We start from the raw sequence: 6077 nt of genomic DNA on the forward strand, positions 1-6077 counted from the left end.
AGGTATGGGGGGGTCACAATTAGTGTAGGTAGGAGAGAGATATGGGGGGGTCACAATTAGTGTAGCTAGGAGAGAGGTATGGGGGGGTCACAATTAGTGTAGGTAGGAGAGAGGTATGGGGGGGTCACAATTAGTGTAGCTAGGAGAGGGGTATGGGGGGTCACAATTAGTGTAGGTAGGAGAGAGATATGGGGGGGTCACAATTAGTGTAGGTAGGAGAGAGATATGGGGGGGTCACAATTAGTGTAGGTAGTAGAGAGGTATGGGGGGTCACAATTAGTGTAGGTAGGAGAGAGGTATGGGGGGTCACAATTAGTGTAGGTAGGAGAGAGGTATGGGGGGTCACAATTAGTGTAGGTAGGAGAGAGGTATGGGGGGGTCACAATTAGTGTAGGTAGGAGAGAGGTATGGGGGGGGGTCACAATTAGTGTAGGTAGGAGAGAGGTATGGGGGGTCACAATTAGTGTAGGTAGGAGAGAGATATGGGGGGGTCACAATTAGTGTAGGTAGAAGAGAGGTATGGGGGGGGTCACAATTAGTGTAGATAGGAGAGAGGTATGGGGGGTCACAATTAGTGTAGGTAGGAGAGAGGTATGGGGGGGTCACAATTAGTGTAGGTAGGAGAGAGGTATGGGAGGGGTCACAATTAGTGTAGCTAGGAGAGGGGTATGGGGGGGTCACAATTAGTGTAGGTAGGAGAGAGGTATGGGGGGGTCACAATTAGTGTAGCTAGGAGAGAGGTATGGGGGGGTCACAATTAGTGTAGCTAGGAGAGAGGTATGGGGGGGTCACAATTAGTGTAGGTAGAAGAGAGGTATGGGGGGGGTCACAATTAGTGTAGATAGGAGAGAGGTATGGGGGGGTCACAATTAGTGTAGGTAGGAGAGAGGTATGGGAGGGGTCACAATTAGTGTAGCTAGGAGAGAGGTATGGGAGGGGTCACAATTAGTGTAGCTAGGAGAGAGATATGGGGGGGTCACAATTAGTGTAGCTAGGAGAGAGGTATGGGGGGGTCACAATTAGTGTAGCTAGGAGAGAGGTATGGGGGGGTCACAATTAGTGTAGGTAGGAGAGAGATATGGGGGGGTCACAATTAGTGTAGCTAGGAGAGAGGTATGGGGGGGTCACAATTAGTGTAGGTAGGAGAGAGGTATGGGAGGGGTCACAATTAGTGTAGCTAGGAGAGAGGTATGGGGGGGTCACAATTAGTGTAGGTAGGAGAGAGATATGGGGGGGTCACAATTAGTGTAGCTAGGAGAGAGATATGGGGGGGTCACAATTAGTGTAGCTAGGAGAGAGGTATGGGGGGGTCACAATTAGTGTAGGTAGGAGAGAGATATGGGGGGGTCACAATTAGTGTAGCTAGGAGAGAGATATGGGGGGGTCACAATTAGTGTAGCTAGGAGAGAGGTATGGGGGGGTCACAATTAGTGTAGGTAGGAGAGAGGTATGGGGGGTCACAATTAGTGTAGCTAGGAGAGGGGTATGGGGGGTCACAATTAGTGTAGGTAGGAGAGAGATATGGGGGGGTCACAATTAGTGTAGGTAGGAGAGAGATATGGGGGGGTCACAATTAGTGTAGGTAGTAGAGAGGTATGGGGGGTCACAATTAGTGTAGGTAGGAGAGAGGTATGGGGGGTCACAATTAGTGTAGGTAGGAGAGAGATATGGGGGGGTCACAATTAGTGTAGGTAGTAGAGAGGTATGGGGGGGGTCACAATTAGTGTAGATAGGAGAGAGGTATGGGGGGTCACAATTAGTGTAGGTAGGAGAGAGGTATGGGAGGGGTCACAATTAGTGTAGGTAGGAGAGAGGTATGGGAGGGGTCACAATTAGTGTAGCTAGGAGAGGGGTATGGGGGGTCACAATTAGTGTAGGTAGGAGAGAGATATGGGGGGGTCACAATTAGTGTAGCTAGGAGAGAGGTATGGGGGGGTCACAATTAGTGTAGCTAGGAGAGAGGTATGGGGGGGTCACAATTAGTGTAGGTAGGAGAGAGATATGGGGGGGTCACAATTAGTGTAGCTAGGAGAGAGGTATGGGGGGGTCACAATTAGTGTAGCTAGGAGAGAGGTATGGGGGGGTCACAATTAGTGTAGCTAGGAGAGAGGTATGGGGGGTCACAATTAGTGTAGCTAGGAGAGAGGTATGGGGGGTCACAATTAGTGTAGCTAGGAGAGAGGTATGGGGGGGTCACAATTAGTGTAGCTAGGAGAGAGGTATGGGGGGGGTCACAATTAGTGTAGCTAGGAGAGAGGTATGGGGGGTCACAATTAGTGTAGGTAGGAGAGAGGTATGGGGGGGTCACAATTAGTGTAGCTAGGAGAGAGGTATGGGGGGGGGTCACAATTAGTGTAGCTAGGAGAGAGGTATGGGGGGTCACAATTAGTGTAGGTAGGAGAGAGATATGGGGGGGTCACAATTAGTGTAGCTAGGAGAGAGGTATGGGGGGTCACAATTAGTGTAGGTAGGAGAGAGGTATGGGGGGGTCACAATTAGTGTAGCTAGGAGAGAGGTATGGGGGGTCACAATTAGTGTAGGTAGGAGAGAGATATGGGGGGGTCACAATTAGTGTAGGTAGGAGAGAGGTATGGGGGGGTCACAATTAGTGTAGCTAGGAGAGAGGTATGGGGGGGTCACAATTAGTGTAGGTAGGAGAGAGGTATGGGGGGGTCACAATTAGTGTAGCTAGGAGAGAGGTATGGGGGGGTCACAATTAGTGTAGGTAGGAGAGAGGTATGGGGGGTCACAATTAGTGTAGGTAGGAGAGAGATATGGGGGGGTCACAATTAGTGTAGCTAGGAGAGAGGTATGGGGGGGGGGTCACAATTAGTGTAGCTAGGAGAGAGGTATGGGGGGGGTCACAATTAGTGTAGCTAGGAGAGAGGTATGGGGGGGTCACAATTAGTGTAGCTAGGAGAGGGGTATGGGGGGGTCACAATTAGTGTAGCTAGGAGAGAGGTATGGGGGGGGGGGGGTCACAATTAGTGTAGGTAGGAGAGAGGTATGGGGGGGGGTCACAATTAGTGTAGGTAGGAGAGAGATATGGGGGGGTCACAATTAGTGTAGCTAGGAGAGAGGTATGGGTGGGGGGGGGGGGAGCCTACAAACGAAGAGAGTGTCTTGTACCACAGACTCCCATTAGGGCCACTCCAGCTATAGTTACTCCCATCGGTAACACAAACCCTTTCCCTGCACCAGGATTTCTACTGTACATAGAACCTGAAATAAACCAGAGATTTGATCACATGATGTCAGTGAGACTGATGAGTGATCTCCTGTTATTTCCTTCCTCCTCAGTCCTCTCCTTCCATTCTTTAGTCCCCAAATCTGATTCTCCAAACCTCTATGTCCATATCTACCTCATCTCTCCAGTATACCTTTCCATTCCTCCCCGGTATACATCTTCTCCATTCCTCTCCTCTCCAGTATACATCTTCTCCATTCCTCCCCGGTATACATCTTCTCCATTCCTCTCCGGTATACATCTTCTCCATTCCTCCCCGGTATACATCTTCTCCATTCCTCTCCGGTATACATCTTCTCCATTCCTCCCCGGTATACATCTTCTCCATTCCTCCCCGGTATACATCTTCTCCATTCCTCCCCGGTATACATCTTCTCCATTCCTCCCCGGTATACATCTTCTCCATTCCTCCCCGGTATACATCTTCTCCATTCCTCTCCGGTATACATCTTCTCCATTCCTCTCCGGTATACATCCTTCTCCATTCCTCTCCGGTATACATCTTCTCCATTCCTCTCCGGTATACATCTTCTCCATTCCTCCCCGGTATACATCTTCTCCATTCCTCCCCGGTATACATCTTCTCCATTCCTCCCCGGTATACCTCTTCTCCATTCCTCTCCGGTATACATCTTCTCTATTCCTCTCCGGTATACATCTTCTCCATTCCTCTCCGATATACATCTTCTCCATTCCTCTCCGGTATACATCTTCTCCATTTCTCTCCGGTATACATCTTCTCCATTCCTCTCCGGTATAAATCTTCTCCATTCCTCTCCGGTATACATCTTCTCCATTCCTCTCCGGTATACATCCTTCTCCATTCCTCTCCTCTCCAGTATACATCTTCTCCATTCCTCTCCGGTATACATCCTTCTCCATTCCTCTCCTCTCCAGTATACATCTTCTCCATTCCTCTCCGGTATACATCCTTCTCCATTCCTCTCCTCTCCAGTATACATCTTCTCCATTCCTCTCCGGTATACATCCTTCTCCATTCCTCTCCTCTCCAGTATACATCTTCTCCATTCCTCCCCGGTATACATCTTCTCCATTTCTCCCCGGTATACATCTTCTCCATTCCTCCCCGGTATGCATCTTCTCCATTCCTCTCCGGTATACATCTTCTCCATTCCTCTCCGGTATACATCCTTCTCCATTCCTCTCCGGTATACATCCTTCTCCATTCCTCTCCGGTATACATCTTCTCTATTCCTCTCCGGTATACATCTTCTCCATTCCTCTCTGGTATACATCTTCTCTATTCCTCTCCGGTATACATCTTCTCCATTCCTCTCCGGTATACATCTTCTCCATTCCTCTCCGGTATACATCTTCTCCATTCCTCTCCGGTATACATCTTCTCCATTCCTCTCCGGTATACATCTTCTCCATTCCTCTCCGGTATACATCTTCTCCATTCCTCTCCGGTATACATCCTTCTCCATTCCTCTCCTCTCCAGTATACATCTTCTCCATTCCTCCCCGGTATACATCTTCTCCATTCCTCTCCGGTATACATCTTCTCCATTCCTCTCCGGTACACATCTTCTCCATTCCTCTCTGGTATACATCTTCTCCATTCCTCTCCGGTATACATCTTCTCCATTCCTCTCCGGTATACATCTTCTCCATTCCTCCCCGGTATACATCTTCTCCATTCCTCTCCGGTATACATCTTCTCCATTCCTCTCCGGTATACATCTTCTCCATTCCTCTCCGGTATACATCTTCTCCATTCCTCTCCGGTATAGATCTTCTCCATTCCTCTCCGGTATACATCCTTCTCCATTCCTCTCCGGTATACATCTTCTCCATTCCTCTCCGGTATACATCTTCTCCATTCCTCTCCGGTACACATCTTCTCCATTCCTCTCTGGTATACATCTTCTCTATTCCTCTCCGGTATACATCTTCTCCATTCCTCTCCGGTATACATCTTCTCCATTCCTCTCCGGTATACATCTTCTCCATTCCTCTCCGGTATACATCTTCTCCATTCCTCTCCGGTATACATCTTCTCCATTCCTCTCCGGTATACATCTTCTCCATTCCTCTCCGGTATACATCTTCTCCATTCCTCCCCGGTATAGATCTTCTCCATTCCTCTCCGGTACTCTACTCTTTCAGTGCACTATCCTGTACCTATGATCTAGAACCCCTACCCTGTCCCTATACTATGCAGTACGTTGTGTTCTAGAACCTCTACCATGTTACTATATAGTACAATATGATCTAGAACCTCTACCCTGTCCATTTACTATGCCATATGATATGATCTAGAACCTCCACCCTGTCTCTATACTATACAGTACGATATGATCTTGAACATCTATCTACCTGTTCACTGCACTATACTTTACCTATGATCTAGAACCTCTACCCTGTACCTATACTGTACAGTAAGATATGATCTAGCACATCTACCCTGTCCCTAAACTATCCAGTAGCTATTATCTAGAATGTCTACCTTGTCCCTATACTATACAGTATGATATGATCTATAACCTCAACCCTGTACCTATATTATGCAATAAGATATGATCTAAAACCTCTACCCTGTCCCTATACTATACAGTATGATATGATCTATAACCTCAACCTTGTACCTATACTATGCAGTAAGATATGATCTAGAACCTCAACCCTGTACCTATACTATGCAGTAAGATATGATCTAGAACATCTACCCTGTCTATATACAGTATGGTATGATCTAGAACCTCTACCCTGTCCCTATACTATCCTGTAGCTATTATCTAGAATGTCTACCCTGTACCTATACAGTATATGATCTAGAACCTCTACCCTCTCCATATATTATGCAGTA

The sequence above is a fragment of the Hyla sarda genome, unplaced genomic scaffold, assembly GCF_029499605.1.
Source record: "Hyla sarda isolate aHylSar1 unplaced genomic scaffold, aHylSar1.hap1 scaffold_1397, whole genome shotgun sequence".
Taxonomy (NCBI): domain Eukaryota; kingdom Metazoa; phylum Chordata; class Amphibia; order Anura; family Hylidae; genus Hyla; species Hyla sarda.